Source organism: Mus caroli, unplaced genomic scaffold (genome assembly GCF_978045245.1).
Source record: "Mus caroli unplaced genomic scaffold, Mus_caroli_1 scaffold_5, whole genome shotgun sequence".
In the NCBI taxonomy this organism is placed as follows: domain Eukaryota; kingdom Metazoa; phylum Chordata; class Mammalia; order Rodentia; family Muridae; genus Mus; species Mus caroli.
This window is the reverse complement of record NW_028227260.1, coordinates 5706534-5724142: the sequence shown is the minus strand read 5'-3', so window position 1 is coordinate 5724142 and position 17609 is coordinate 5706534.

Genomic DNA, 17609 nt, shown 5'->3' with positions numbered 1-17609 from the left:
GCAGGTATAGACAGGAGGTTCAAAGAGTTCCAGGGCATCCTCAGCTATACAGAAAGTGGGAAACAATCCCAGGCTGTATGAAACTTTGTCTCAAAGACCAGAAACAAAGCCAATAAATCTTATCATGATGTAGAAGTATGATACTCTCTACCAGACTATTCACAAGGCTATTAGGGATAATCCCACTGCCAATCAGAACCATGGTAATTAAAACAGAATGCCATTCCACACCTTTCAGATAGGCAAATGTATAGACAGACAAAGAGTCAGGAACTCACACCAAGGAATATAGAACCATCGGCCTACTATTGCTAGGATGAGACACCATGACCAAAAGCAAGTTGGTGAGGAAAGGGTTTATTTGGCTTACATAGCCCATCACTGAAGGAAGTCAGATTAGAAACTCAAACAGTCAGGCAACTGGTGACAGGAGCTAATGTTAAGCCATGGGAGAATGCTGCTTACTAGCTTGCTCCCCATGGCTTGCTCAACCTGCTTTTTTTCGTTTTGGTAGGTTGGTTAGTTTGGTTTGTTTGTTTGTTTGTTTGTTTGTTTTTTCAAGATAGCCTGGCTGTCGTAGAACTCATTTTGTAGAACAGGCTGGCCTCAAACTCACAGATCCACCTGTGTCTGAATGCTGGGAATAAAGGCATATGCCACCATGCCCAGCATCAGTCACCAACTCATGATGTGAGCCCTCCCAAATCACTAATTAAGAAAATGCCCAACAGACTTACATATAGCTCAGTCTTATGGAGGCTCCCCCTTCTCTGAGGATTAAAGGTTCTGTTAACATAAAACCAGCTAATACCACCTGATTCTTTGTGTGTGTGTGTGTAATTTTGTGGAGTTTTGTGCCTGAGTCTCAGGTAGCATAGTCAGACTTCAAACTTCCTATGTATCAGAGAATGACCTTGAACTCCTTCTGTTTCCATATCCCTTGCATCCAGATCAGTTTTCAACCCTGAGATTAGGCAGCTGTTTATGACCTGGAACAAAGAGCCAAAAGTCTCTGCATAAAGATGGACTCTAGGACTTTAGTTCCGAAGGTCCAGAATGCTAGAAGCTGCTTAGCATTGCTCTGGCAGAATCTTCTTAAACTCTTCACCAGAAGATCAGGAGAGCTAGGAGTGGTGGTGCATGCATTGAATCCCAGCACTTGGTAGGAAAAGACTGGGGGGGAGGGGGGCTTCTCTAAATTCAAGGCTAATCTGGTCTACATTAGTGAGTCTCAGGATAGCTAGGGCTATGTAGAGAAACCCTGTCACTAAAAGAAAAAAAAAGTGGGGGGAATAGGAGATAATATTAGTAATAAGGGAAGAAAGTGGGAACTAGATAGAGCTGGAAAGAGCTATCCCTAGGCACTGAAGGGAAAAGCTTAGATATAGAGAATGTGAACACAGATCTCAGCAGTGGTGTGAATGTACTGCCTAGTCTCAGGCACTTGTCCAACATGGCAATGTGGGACTGAGCAAATACAGTGAAGTGAAAGATCATATGAAAGGAAAGATGATCCTGTATTCTCCATATGTGTTTCGTCATCACAAGGATCTTTATAAGTAAGAAGGTTAGTGGGTTAGAGTGAAAAAGGAAACATAAGCAGAAGTCTGAGGCATGACTGGAAAGAGTGAAGGACAGCTACCTACAGTCTTCAGAAACTGTATGTCAAGGCAATGGATTCTCAACCCCATAGGAAGAACAACAGTAGCAACCAACCAGAGCCTCCAGAACTCCAGGGACTAAGCTATCAACAAAGGAGTGCACATAGCTCCAGCTGCATATGTAGCAGAGGATGGCCTTGTCATGCATCAATAGATGCCACAGTATACGGGAATTGAGGGTGGGTGGGTGGAGAAACATCCTCATAGAAGCAGGGGGAGGGAGGATGTGATAGGGCGTTTCCAGGAGGGAGGGAAACTGGGAAAGGGGATAATATTTGAAATGTAAAGAAAATATCCAATCAATAAGTAAATAGAAAAAAAGAAAAAAGAAAATGGATTCGCCGCAAGAGCTTCTAGAAGAAATTAAGCTTTTTTTTGTGCCTTGACTTTAGCCCCGTGAGACTCAGGAAGTGTAAGAGGATATAGCTGTGTGCCTCATGCCATTGTATTTGTAGTAATCTATCAGAGAGGCAACAGGAAACTGAGATGGGAAGTTTGTGATTGATTGTTGATGCTGTGTGCTGAGCATTTCATGTACATTACATGATTCAGTCCCAGCACACCTCTGAAGGTCAGTTCTTCATTGCCCAGATTTTAAAAAAAAAAAAAAAAAATGGACTCAAAGTTTCCCAAAGCCCTCAAACAGGGCCACATCAGGACTGAAGATTGATCCAGGTTTTGAAGCTTTCAGAGTTCTTACCTCTGTGATGTGCTTTTCATCTGTAGTTGTAGGGAAAACATTTGAGTGAGCCCCATCTCTTGAATTGGAAGACTTGAGTCTCTCTCCATTGCCTGGAATTGCAGATGGGCATTTGCCGAAAAACTGAAAAGGCAGTTTGAGCCATCAACTGTGAGTCTATTTGTAGGGGTAGATTTCATGGGAATAGAGTAAACTATTTAGGGTAGTGTCTTAATTAGGGTTTCCGTTGTTGTGAAGAGACACCATGCCCAAGGCAACTCTTATAAAGACAACATTTAATTGGGGCTGGCTTACAGTTTCAGAGGTTCAGTTTATTATCATCATGGTACTGAAGAAGGAACTGAAGAGCTTTACACTTAATCTGAAAACAGCCAAAAGAAAAAACTAGCTTCCACAGGCAACCAGGAGGAGGATCTCTCTTCCGCACTGACTGAAGCTTGAACATAGAAGGAGACCTCAAAACCCATCCTCACAGTGACACACTTCCTCCAGTAAGGCCACACCTCCTAACAGTGCCACTTCCCATGGGCCAAGCATTTACAAACCACCACAGATGGCTGCAAAGGCTAAAAGGAAAAAGGGAAAGAGCCAGTGGTGGAACTCAAGAAGACCCACTATTACAAAGGTAAGTGCCTGGAATAGAAACCTCAAAAACATTATATCAATAAAAGAAGCCAGATAGAAACACACACACACACACACACACACACACACACATTGATATGAAATGTTCAAAGTAGACAAATCCACTGAGAGTTAATGTTTACCAAGAACTAGGAATTTACATGAAACTCTTGCTAACAGTCCTTAGGCACTGATGGAACCATGTGATGGAATACAGTGAATGGACATGATCAACTTGGGTTTAGACTGGACTTATATGAACTAATCCATTCTTGAGGACAGAGCCCTAATCTCTTTAAGATTCCAGTATCTCTTAATACCTTGTATTAATAATTAATTCCTGACTGAATTTCAGAGGAGACAAGTAGTATTTGAACTGGAGTAGGTTTACCATGTTCTACTATGGACTGGGTGAGCAAACCATCAAGTCTTTACAAAGGCCTAAAGTAAACAAACCCATTTTCCCACAAAGATCTGTTTGAAGGCAATAACAACAATGAGAATAAGTGAGACCTCAGCTGTGAAAATGGCAGTAGAACGGGGCAGAAGATAGATGTGAGAGATGGACCAGAAATGACAACTCCATCATTCTAGGTGTTTAAGCCGCTGTTTGGGTCCTCCAACCAATGCATCAGAAATCTTGCTGGCTCTGTCTATGTCTCACATCACACCCTTCCCTCCCTATCTGCCCTAGTTACTGTTGTGTTGCTGTGGGGAGACACCATGACCAAGGAATTTTATAAAAGGAAACATTTAACTGGAGACTTGCTTACAATTTCACAGTACTAGCCCTTGATTATCATGGTGGGGAGTGAGGTGGCAGGCAGGCATGGTTCTGGAGATGTAGCTGAGAACTCACATCTTATCTACAAGCTGCAGGCAGAGAGGGGGTCCTGGTGTGAGCATTTAAAGCTCAAAGCCTACACCCAGTGGCATACCTCCTCTAATAAGACTCTGCCTCCTAATCCTTCACAAAAAGTTCCACTAACTGGGGACCAAGCATTCAAATATATGAGCCTATGGGGCCATTGTCATACAAACCTCCATACTATCCAAAAACCACCAACCGTTTCAAATCAGGAATCATTCAACAGCTCTCTATGCACACTTTCTTTCTTATAATTTCTTCTCCACATAACTCTTGGATTTGGTTTGAATGTAAAATGCCCCCCATAGGCTTATGTGTTTGAACCTCTTGTCCCTAGGTGATGAGGTTCCTTTGGTGTGTTGTGGTACATATGGGAACTGGGACCAACCTATTGGAGTTAGCTCAATTGGGGTAGAGTTGAAGGCTATACATATTTTTTGGCTCCATCCCAAGCTCTTAAATTCCATGTGAGGAACTCTGGTATACCTTCTTGCCACCATGTTGTTGCTTTGCCATGCCTTTCCCATGATGACAGACTGTGATCCTTTAAAGCCATGAGCCAAGACAACCCTTTCCTTCCTTAACTTGTTTATGTCAGGTATTTTGGTCCCAGTTATGAGAAAAGTTAACTAACAGACCCTCTAGGTATCCACATAAATCACTCCCCACACACGCCTCTGCCATACCCCAGTGTCACTTAGAGAGGCTAGCCAGTCAGTACAAAAGAGAAATTAGTTCTAGTGTTCTATAGCACAGTAGACTGACTACAGTCTATAAAGGTTTATGGTATGGCTCAAAAGAACTAGAAAAGTATGAAGACTTCCAGCCCATAAATAATAAACATTCAAGAACATAGAAATACTAATTATCTCAAATGAGTCAGTACATATTTGAACATATTGTACCCCATACATACTTACAAACATGATGTGTCAAAAATAAAACATATTTTAGAAACCAAATTAAGATAGCTAACCAGGTAGAGGCATTAGCTTCATAGAAACAGGGACCAAAGCTACACACCCATGCCTGAAACTCATGTAAAAATAAAAATGGATGTGTGGTGTGTGTAATCCCACTTCAATAGCAAGATGGGAGACAGAAACATGAGAATCACCCAGAAATCAGTGAGCCAAGTAGCCTGGGCTATGCAGTGTGGCAGAAGCAACCAGAGACCTTACCTCAACAAGGTTGGATGCCAAAACTAATTCCTTTCCTGAATGTTTTACTCTTACTACCACATGGATGCCATGGCACACGCATAACATGTACATTCATATGTGCACAACACACACAAACACTAAATAATTTTTTGTTTCATTTGGTTTTTTGAGACAGAGTTTCTTTGTGCAGCCCTGAATGATTTTTAAATAATTAAAAATATAAAATTAAAATCACAAGTCTCTACCAGCTTCTTAAGTTCTGTGGAGAGATGAAAAGAGCAATAGTCCAAGTAGCCTACACTGGTCTTGAACTTACTACGTAGCTAAGAACAACTTTCAACTTCTGATCCTCCTACCTCTGCCTCCCAAGTACTGGGATTACAGATGCTGAGGGCTGAAGCAAACTCCAGAGCTTCATGTGTGCTAGTCCTCTACCATCTGAGCTACATCCGTGCTTGATCACTTGACTCTTAAATTACGTGCCTGGATATCTTTCATTTGTTTGATATTAACTGCTAGAGAATAAAAGACCACAGACCCACCTCTGCTTTTACTTACCCCATCCCTAAGGTAAAGACCATTTCCAATAGAAGCTAGAAAAGAAAGAATAGAAAGCTCCTGCTGGACTCACGCTATCACAATGGAAGGCACCAAGTACACTCTAACCAAATAGGAGGCTCAGTAGTCAGCAGCTGTGGCATGTCACCTTTATCCAGTAAAGTATTGGGAGAGAAGAAACAGCTGCTGATTCCTTAGTGCTTTTAGCAGACATTTCTAGTACTTTTCCCAGCTGCCATACTGTGCCTGGGAATAGATGAGTCACATGATTTGTGTTGGGCAATGAGATACAAATAGAAGTCATTATAAGCCTATGAAGAATATTCCCTTCTGTTCCCTTCCTTTGGTCACAGAAACACTGGAACAGGATGATGTGAGGTCCAAGCTGATGACCTCCATCAGGCTGTGATTGAGGATGCACAAACTAAACCTTCAGCGTTTCCAAATAGTTCCCACAAAGTAACAGATGCTCATGACTGCTGCATGGAAGGATGGTGGAAATGGGGGAGGTGATGTTGAAGAGGCTACAGGTTTACTAAAAAGTCACAACAGGGCCACACAGTCTACACACAAAACATAACTCAAATTTGAAGGGTTTCAACTCATGCAGAGGAGCTTCAGGTAATACATAGATACAGTCTTTATTTGTGGCTAAATGTTGAAAAGGAGGAAAGATAGAAGTGCATGTAACTTACTCTCCTCTTACCTCTCCTCCTCCACTACCCTGTTACCCACTTGCCTGGCTTACATAGACCTGAATGTGATTATTCTTGCAAACTTAAAATTGAAAAGGAGTGCAATATGCAAATGCATACTCATGAGCATGCTGTTTGAGAAACATAAATGAGCAAGAGTGTGTCTTTCCACAATGTCAGAATTATTGAATAACAATAAATTTACAAGGTGTGCTGATTTTGTTGACAGCAATCTCTAAGTTGTTCTGCTTTCCTTAATACTGGCCATTTTATCCCAACGTTATTCACACACACACACACACACACACACACACACACACACACCACCCCAGATATCTCTGCGGTCATTGGCATTAGGTGTCTTCCTCTGATTGGTGTCCAGATGAGAGTATTGCAACCTTTCCTCAGGCTTTGTTACCCTGATGTCATTTGTAATATTCACATGTCTCCCTATAGTTCCAGTAGACTTTGATAAAGTCAGAGGATGGCACCTTTTCTACTTTTAGGTATAAGTTACTTAACAACCTGTGCCATTTGGATGCTGTGAGACACATGGTTTTAGGTGTCCTCCAAGGTGCAGAGTCATTTTCCATCCTGAAATAGAGTCAAAGGCTGCTTATAAAATGGAGTCTCTCGAGGCAGGCACAGTGTGAAAACTCAGTTTTACACAATATGGAAGTAACTTGGAGTATGGCACAGCCTGGTCTCAACAGCCATTATCATCCTTATCAAATCGAGAAAATGAAGAGGAGTGTGTGTAATATAGTCTTCCTTAGCTGCGCACAGTGGGAAATGCTTATAATCCCAGTAATCGGGAGGTGAAGGGCTCAGACCGGCCTGGGATGTGTGAATGAAGGTAGAGAGAAGAAAAAAGACACTATGCCTAGAAGACATTCAAGAGGCATCAAAAGTAACATAGTCTGACTGGTGTTGTGGCCTGAATCCACAACTTGAATCCCCATGCTGGGAGCTACCTTGCCTAGGAGACTGCTTCCTTCTGCTGCAGCAGTCATCCTGGGAGGTTAATGCATTGATTGCCTACTCCATTATCTAATCAGCCCACACACTGCCTGGGTTTATCACCAAGCAAACTTCTGTTTGTATTTTTAACAGGAAAATCACCATCCTGAAATGACTTAAAGCAAACTGTAGTCTCAACAACAGCTTGCCTTTGAATTCTATAAGCCAAACATGAGGCTCCTTGTGTTCTTTCAGCCAAGCCCCTGAAGGTCTTTTTTCTCTTCCAGTCTGAACTTGCTTGTACTAAAGACAGCCAAGAAGAGAAAATTAAAGAAATGACTCCAATGGGATATTTCTGAGACATACAATTAAGTAGAAAATGTGATGTAGTGGTGCATGTATGAAATAAAGCCATTTATAAAAATGAAATTTAAAAAATACATGAGACAACTTCTCTGGAGGTATATATAAAACATAGTTGAGCCTGGAGACCTGGAGCAGAAAAGAGCAAGCCCCATGTATACCAGTATTGTAGGCCCTGACAGCACTGACTGTTCTGTTTTGTGACTGAGAACCTTTAAGGGCACGGTGTCCTCCCTTGTTTAGACAGGGAGACGTGCCCAAAATGTCACGGGAACAAGACAAGGGGAAAGTGCTGGAGAAATATGCCAACTCCATGACATTAGGGGCAAGTTGATCCTAAGGTGTACATTCTGCTGGTTCCCAGAACTCCTGAGGCTGACAGGGTCCCATTGTCCCATCTGCCCATGTGCAGTCCTGTTTCTCGGTGCACCCCTTTCCAGCTTCCTGTTTTCCCACTCCAGTAGCTTCTAAATCAGTTACAGGTTATATAACTCGGGGCTGGTTTCCAGAGGAGCAGTGCTTTCTAGGAAAACTTTCTTCAATGATGGGAACATCTTCACTGCCCAGTGTTGTAGCTGGTAGCCACGTGTATCATTGAATACGGTCTGAGTCATGCTTGAAACACTTCAGGTGTTCAGCAGCTTACTGGATAGCACACCCATCATCAGTCACAATTCTATTGCATAGTACAGATTGGTAGCCAGCACTAGTGACCAAACATTGTATCAAGAAGCAAGCAGCTAGGACCAGCAGGATGGCTCAACCATTAAGAGAATGTGCTGCTCTTCCTGAGAACCTGAGTTTGGTTCCCAGCACCCACAGTGAGGAGCTGGTAACCATCTATAACTCCAGCCCCAGGGTATCTGATACCTCCTGCCCTAGTAGAGCAGCTGCACTCATATGCACATGCCTACAAACAGAGACATGTATACAGAGACTTTTAAAATGGTAAAACTAAAATCATTAAAGCAGCAACAGCATGAAACACCAGGAGAGCACAGGTTATTCGTTAATTTGCTGCCAAGCCTAATGACTTGAGTTTAATTTTTGGTACTCAAAACTGAAAGGAGAGAGATGACTCCTACAAGTTGCTCTATGATCTCCACCAGCATACACACAAAACTAAATTTTTATAAACTTAATACAACTGTAAGACACTATCTTTGTTTGTTTGTAACAGGATCTCTCTATGTAGCTCTGGCTGTCCTGGGACTCATTATGTAGAACAGGTGGGCCTCAAACTTACAGAGATCTGCCTCCTAAGTGCTGGGATGTTGAGGTTTGGTCCGTTGCTATGTGTTTTAATGCTAATTTTTGTCTCCCAGGGTCTAATTGCCTCAAGACAAGAAGATCCTCACATATAGCAGATTTTGTTGTTTAAACCTGCCCACCCCACCCCCAAAGTTAACTGGCATTGATCAATAAAGATGCCTACAGCCTGTAGCTGGGCAGAAGAGAGGTAGGTGGGGGCTTCAGTTCTTAGGGTTTGGAGTCTTAGGTTAAAACTATGAGAGAGAGAGAGGGGGGGGGGAGGGAGAGAGGGAAGGAGGAAGAAGGAAGAAAGCTCCATGGGGTAGGTGGATCAGGAGCACATGACCATGAGGACCAGGCTGGAAGAACCAGCCTGTTGGTGGCCCAGGCAGAACATGGCAAGTGATATCTTTGGGGTTTTTGACCGGGAAGTAGACAAAATAACATAGAGAGGTTTTGTGTCTCTTATTTCAGAACTAAATGATCAAAGGTGAGGTAGAAACCCCCAATTAATATTTACCACAACACTGGAATTAAAGGTATGTATCACCACACTGGGCTTAAGAAGCTGTCTTTAAGGCACTAGAGATGTGATTGACCTCTCTGAGCCCCTCTGGGGTCTAGGTGTAGAGTTCATTTAAAAAGCTGGTTAGAATTCAAGTATCTCTCCTATTACCCCTGGGTGTCAGCTAAAGACAGTTCTGCTGCTGGCTCTTATGACAGAAAGCAAATAAGATCAAGGTACCCCTCCCTCATAGGGGACACAACCCCATTCCAATGAACACTAGTTTTTAATATTGTCATCCAACAGGCCAGCTAATAACACTACATAAATCTTCCAGGAGGATCATGTGTGTATGTGTGTGCATGCATGCACTTGTGTGCACGTGCATATGCGTGCATGTGTATATATTGTGTGGAGGCCAGAGGAAAATTTTCAGAAGTCTATTCTCTTACTCCACCCAAGGGATTATAAAAACCATTAACCAAAAGTCATAAAGAATGAACTAAGGACATACACCCCATATGCAAGGACAGGATAGAAAATATTGACTGGGTTTATCTATAGAAAACTTCAAGGACAACATAGTTATGGCTTTTAACTCTCGATGAACCTGTAAGCTAGTAACAAATGATGACTGCTTAGCCAGATAATTACTCCTAGTGGATATGCATGAAGACATTCTCTGTTGTAACATTATTATTCAATTTATGACCTGAATTTATGTGTAAACTCATAGTGAACTTGTTATCCTGTGATTACACACTCTGAAAGTCATACAAGTGCTGAGAACAAAGAACAGAGACAGGCCTCCTTCCCCTTTTCTTCTGTAAGCCAGCCCCGATTAAATGCTTTCTTTTAGAAGAATTGCCATAGTCATGGTGTCTCTTTACAGCAATAGAACACTGACTAAGACCCAGTACAAGTGTATAATCCCAGCATTGCATAGGTAAAGACTAGAGTACACTGAGATGTGCTGGTCTGTGAGTCTAGCTTTTAACACCAGGCTCAGTGTGAGATCCTGTCTCAAGAAATAAGCTGGAGAGGCACTGAAGAAGACACCCAACATCAACCTCAGGCCTACACACAGACAAACACTCACACAAACACACACAACTAAAAAGTAAATTAAAAGGTAAGGAGTGCAAAAAAAGTGAATTTATACCAAGAATGAATTTTTGTAATACTTCTCTAGATATGTAGAATATTTGAATATTTAAAATCTTCCTCAACATTTGTATTGAATAAAGACAATAGCCTCTTAGTCCTTTGTTAGCATACCTTTCCTATGGATAAACTTGAACTCTTAGCTTGCTTTACCCAGAAAAAAGCAATAAAGCAACTACATTCATTCAAGACTTTCTTATTTTTTTAAAGTTGTGTGTGTGTGTGTGTGTGTGTGTAAAATGAGTGACTAGTGTCTACAGAAGCAAGAAGACAACCTTGAAAAATGGAGTTACAGATGGTTATAAGTTACCATGTGGGTGCTGGGAATTGAACCTGAGTTCTCTGGAAGAGCAACCAGTGCTCTTAACTACTGAACCATCCCTCTAGCCCCACCTAGAATTTTATATACTCACGTTTGTGTCTGATTGGCACTGAACCTACGAAACAGCACTTGAGACCAACACGTAGAAGGCACAGTGAACACTGGCTCATCTTGATTGTCCCTAGTATCTAAAGTTCTCATTCCACTGGAGTAGATGTCACACTTGATCGTAGCCAGAAGACTGAGAATCAGAGAGAAAACTGTTGGGGTGTTATGGTTGTTGTTGCTTTGGTTTTAGTTTTTTAAAAGCTGCATACAGGGAAAGACTGTGTTTTCTACTTCCCTTTGCTGCTAGTTGTGGCCATATGATTAAATTCTAACCAATGAGATGTGAGCAAAAAGTTCCCATGACTGCTACCAGCTGTCTTTTAAAGACAGCTGGCATATGCACACTGAACTTTGTTCTTCATCTCTTTCTTCTGCTGCCCTGAATCCTTTTATAGTGGTTCAACTCCTGAGCATGATTTTCAAACACAGGCAGGACATCATTGCCCTGAGAGAACACAAGAGCAATGAAATGAGTCTACATCTTCAGGACTGGACGAAGCATAAAAGTCATATCGATTCTGAATTACTCTGTCTTGACTTTTTTCATGATAGGAAGTTTCATTTCCTTGAGCTGCTATGAATTGAAGTCTGGAGTGTGTTACCTGCAGCTGTCCCTAATTCATTCTGATCAGTTGCTGGCCATGGTGAGGAAAAGCCACCCCCCTAGGAAGATGGTGAAGATCTGGGCTATTAAAAATGAAGGGAAGTGAGCTACTCTGAAAGAATTTATGAATTCAAGGCTAGGCTGGCCTTTATAAGGAGATCCTGTCTCAAAGCAAAATTTAAAGGATGGTTCAGTGGATAAAACACATCCTGCATAAAGACCTGAGTTCAAATCCACATAAAGCCAGATATGTTTGCACACATCTTTAATTCTAAAGTTCCTATGCTGAGATGGGAGGTAGGGGCAAGAGATCCCCAGAAGCTTACTGGCCAACGAGCCTGGTGTACACAGTGGACAAAAGACTCTGTCTCCAACAAAGATAGAAAGCAAGGACCAATATCCAAGGCTGTCCTCTGACCTTCACGCATGTACTGTGGTACATGTGCACCCATATTTATGTACATGAACCCAGAGAGAGAGAGAGAAAGAGATTAAAAGATGAAGAGAAGCTGAAACCATTACAGACTGTGCCCATCATTGACTCCCAACTTACGTCTCCTGCCCACCTGTGCCACATTTATAGTAACTTGCTCTTTCCAACTTTTCATTTCTCTAAAAGTAGTCAATTCCCTTTCTATTTTTGCCTAGGACCATTTCCTACGATATTTCAAGGGTCTTCTTTTCCTTTGAAGTACAGTAGAAATAGAACTAGTTGCCAAATAGAAACAACACAAGTAGCAGAGACTCTCATTATGCATGAACCTCATTATGCAGGAAGTGAAATGCAAAGGGCATAAGAAGCCAGTTTCTGAAAGGAAGCCATAAAAGGTATTGCTGCTGTCTCCTGTCACTCCCTTCTGCTTCCCTGGGGGTATATGGCACTCCCTGCGCAAGGTTCTTTTTATGGTAGACATGCACGTATGTCATTTCTGTCTTAGAAGATAAGTGTGTCTCTGTAAGTCACAAACGACCATTGTTGCCCAAGTTATGAAAAAGAATATTAATCCATCCTGTACATTTGCCAACACACAGTTCTTTTATGTCATCTTTCTGGGAGGAGGAGGGATCTGATTTTTGTTGTAGTTGGAAAAGTAGAATTCTGGCACACTATTTTGTATTTGGTCTTTTTTCATATAAGAAAACAAAGTATACAGAGTAAATCTAGTCATAAAGTACCATTCCAAATAAGAGGAATAAGGAAAATGAGAGAGGGCAATGGGGCAAATAAAGGAAGCAAAAATACATTATATGTATAAAAATGTCATGATGAAATTCATTATTGTGTGCAATTATGTCAAACCCACAAAAACATTGTTCCACAAACTGGGCATTAATGGAAGTCTCTCATTTTGTTATTGTTGTTGTTGTTGTCAAATTATGTTAAAAACCTTAAGAAAGAAATGAAGATATTCTAAAGACACTCTTGTTCTACTTCCACATTGCCCATATGGTGGGTGCCATCTCCTCCTTGGCATTATAACTGTCCTCTGACACCTGAAGGAGCTCATGATCATCAAAAAGAGGACTAAGATGTCCATCTGGCACCAATAAAACAGACAAGCAAAATGAATCAAAACTGGTAAAAACCGACAGGTGTTGACAGTAGGATACAAAAAGGACCCAAGGGCCAAATCCTGATGCTCAACATCGGTTATGAGTAAAAACCAAGCACATGCTTCCTGGCAGCTTCCTGAAATCTCTGGTCCATACATTAAGGAACTGGAAGTGCTACTGATATGCACCAGATCTTACTGTGCTGACATGGCTCGAGTTTCTTCCAAGAACCACAAAGCCATCACAGAAAAAGCAACACAGCTGGCCATCAAAATCATCAATCCTAATGCCAGGCTGCAAAATTAAGAAAATGAATGGATAGCTCACATGCATGTTTTCTTTGTGCTTAAATAAAACTACAAAAACTGAAAGGGGGATTGAGAGAAAGAAGGGGGAAAGTAGGGAGGGAAGGGGGAGAGAAAGAGAGAGAGAGATTGATTTTTGTCTCTCAGTGTGAATATCACATTATTAAAACAATAGGTCCCAAAGAAATGGGAATTTCACCGGGAATTTCATGCTGGAAGAAGGAAAAGGGACCAGCCAAAGGAGGGACTTGTCTCTGGAAAGAGATTTCACACAGTTCTAACAACATGTCAGACCACCTTATAAGGTAAGACTGAAGCCCAGAGAAGGGTGGGCTGGGTCTATGGTGCACAGGACCACACCTTCACTGGAACTTGGATGTGCATATCCTTGGAGCTCTGTTTAAAGGTTAATCTCACTTGGACCTGAGATGGACTTGAATGCTGTTGTGGTTACTGTTCTATTGCTATGAACAAGGCAAGATATAAAAGAAAGCTCTTGCTTGGGGCTTGCTTAGAGTTCCAGAGGGTGTGTCCATGGCAGGAATCATGGCAGCAGGCAGGCAGGCAAGCAGGCATAGCACTGGAGCAATCACTGAGAGTTTACAGCTGATCACAAGTCAGAGGCAGAGACAGTCAGAAGGGGCCTGGCATCGGCATTTAAAACCTTTGTTATAGCCCACTCCTAGTATTAAACCTTCCCCAAAGACCACTTCTCCCAATACTTCCTAAACAGTCCACCAACTGGGAACCAAGCTTTCAAATACATGAACTTAAGGGAGCCATTCTCATTCAAATGACCACAGAGGGTTCACTGGTTCACATGATCTTTGTCCCTCCTCCCAACACTGCCACATTGAATAAATCTCCCTCTTCTGTTTCCCACTTTAAAAAATCAAGGAAGTCAGTCCATAGAAATAATCATCTATGGATAGTAAGATGCTAATACATTTTAACTCTGTTTTTCTATTCACATTGAAGATTAATTGCAAACTGAATGCAGGTATCCAGACAACAGAAATGGAAATATCAGCTTTGTCACTGATAAGAGTGTTACTCAGATGCTCACAGTCATCTATTGGGTGGAACACAGGGCCCCCAATGGAGGAGCTAGAGAAAGTACCCAAGGAGCTGAAGGGGTCTGCAACCCTATAGGTGGACCAACAATATGAACTAACCAGTACCCCGGAGCTCATGACTCTAGCTGCATATGTATCAGAAGATGGCCTAGTTGGCCATCACTGGAAAGAGAGGCCCATTGGTCTTGCAAACTTTATATGCCCCAGTACAGGGGAATGCCAGGACCAAGAAGTGGGAGTGGGTGGGTAGGGGAGCAGGGCGGGGGGAGGGTATAGGGAACTTTCGGGATAGCATTTGAAATGTAAATAAAGAAAATATCTAATAATAAAAAAAAGAGTGTTCCTCAGGTCTGGGACTGAGGACGTGACTCCTGTTGGTAGAGTGCTTGCATTCATTAAGCCCTGAGTTGCACTTTCTATCACCACATAAACCAGCCAAGGAGATGCATGCCTGTAATCCCAGTATTCTGGAAGTGGAGGCACTAGGGTCAAAAGATCAAGGTCATTCTCAGATACACAATAATTTTGAGACCAAATTGAGCCTCAAAACCTTGTGTCAAAAAAAGCGTACATGCATACACACACACACACACACATACAATGCACACATGCACGAGTTCAAGTGGACATTCTATTTCTTTTTCTGGGGGCTATGTCCACCCTGTAAGCTCTTCTCAGTATCAGAAGGCTGGGTTTATTCACACTAACAATATGATCAGCTAAAAGACTGCATTCCCTTGCCTCCCTTGTAGCTATGATTGATTATGACATTAGCATCTTTTTTTTAAAGATTTATTTATTTATTATATGTAAGTACACTGTAGCTGTCTTCAGACACACCAGAAGAGGGAGTCAGATCTCATTACAGATGGTTGTGAGCCACCATGTGTTTGCTGGGATGTGAACTCTAGACCTTCAGAAGAGCAGTCGGGTGCTCTTACCCACTGAGCCATCTCACCAGCCCCGACATTAGCATCTTGCTTGAAAGAGCCAAGCAAAACTATTGGGCAAGACTTCTTGGGGCACTTAAAGAAATTTAATCAGTGACAAGTTTCCCTTTTCATCCTTTCTTCCTTATACCTGCTTGTTATTTGGTATTCTGATATAATGACTGGTGATGCCACCCTGAATCCTGAGGCATCTTGAAAATGGAAGCATTTTCCAGGAGGATAAAGAAGGAAAGTACAAAGGTTTGTGTCTCTGGTGACCATGGACCTGAGGCCACCATACAGCCCTAGACTCTCACCTCTAGATTATCTTTTTTTGATGGGGAGGGGGAGGACAGCAGCAGCAACAGCAACAACAACAAAAAACCTTCTGTTACTTTTAAGGATTTTCCTTATTGAAAGCCTTAGGTCACCAGATAACCAGATAACCAAGAAGTAGATTCTTTTTTTTTTTTTTTTTTTTTTTTTTTTTGATTTTTCAAGACAGGGTTTCTCCGTATAGCCCTGGCTGTCCTGAACTCACTTTGTAGACCAGGCTGGCCTCGAACTCAGAAATCCACCTGCCTCTGTCTCCTGAGTGCTGGGATTAAAGGCATGCGCCACCATGCCTGGCTGATTCTTTTTTTTTTTTTTTTAATGATGTTACAATTCCTTTGGACTTTATTGATTATTTCCTAATTAAAGAAGGCCAGGTAAAGAGTATATATACATTTATACAATTACTATATTGATCAAGTTCTTTATAGTCCACTGGATACTCACTAATTTCCACTGATGTCCAAAATCATGACAAAATAATTTGAAAAACAATTTAGTATTTATTATTTTGTTTGAGTATGCCTGGAAGAAATAGAATGAATATGTTAATTAACCCTGGTTTTAAAGTACAAGCAAAAAATTTTAAAACAATCATATGAGTAGAAAAAACAACACCAAAAGCAGATGGGATGAAACAAATTACAATTTACTCATACATCATAAACTGTCCTATCTTAACACGAACACAGACATCATCATCCCATAGTGATGTGTCAGTAGCATATCCTACAGGTTAAAGTTGATCGCGGCATACTTGTACTGATCTACAGGGACTCCTGAAAGAACTGAATGCTGTAAGGAGAGGTGGTACCTTGGTAAGAGTGGGTAGACTAGACTAAAGCTTTGAGAATAATTTCCAAATAATTTGCCCCAGTGGGGTTAGAGATGGAAATTATTTGGGTATGTTGTCAGGATTAACTGTAGGTATTGTGTCATTTAGGAAAAAACACAGTTTTCCTACAGCTTATGAGGTACTCTCACTTAAAAAACAATCAGCTATAAATATCCATGGTTATTGGGGAGAATCAGTTCTGCTCCCTTTATCTCTCTTTATATCCTTTACTAGCAGTCCAGTGTTCACATGGATTCATTCCTGAAACTTTTTAACAGTATTTAAAATGTGGGTTTCTCAACTTCAGTACTCAGATTCTTAATGGTAACTTAACCCTCTCAGGCCACAGTGTCTTTGGGGCTAATCATCTCTTTGTTTTAATTGGAAAGTAGGGATGTCACTTTCATTAGGCTATGATGATAACTTAATGTGACCACCTGAACTCCGGTCAGTTCTTTAGTTTTTAAGTTCTAAGTCTGGCTTTCAGTCTCTACAATGCTCTCTGTTGTTGTTGTTATTGTTGTTGTTGTTGTTGTTCAGGAAGATAAAGTACTAGTGAATAAGATATCTTCATAGTTGGAACATAGTACCAATACTACTTTGGAGTTCTGTTTAACCTGGATTTAGACTGCCATAATAAAGATAACACATGTGTCTCATACAAGTGAGGACTATAAAAGGACTATTAAATGAGAGGTACAGCTTCCCTTGCTCAAATGTAGGCCCAGGGCCTATCACCCAGCAGTAACATTATGAGTCTTCCCAAAAAGTCTGTATATATTCACAATAATACTTTTATACATGTACAATAATATATACTGACATCCATTTAAACACAAATGGAAATATGTTGCAGGGCTGGTTTGTACTTAACTGTATCTTATATCAACCACTACGTAATTATAGATAAGTTATAGGTCACATGAAATATCATTTCCTTATTACTGGACAATTCAGTTTTTGTTTGTTTTGCCAGGCTGGAGATTAAAATGTAGGGCCTCATGCATGTTAGACCAGAATTCCACCACTGA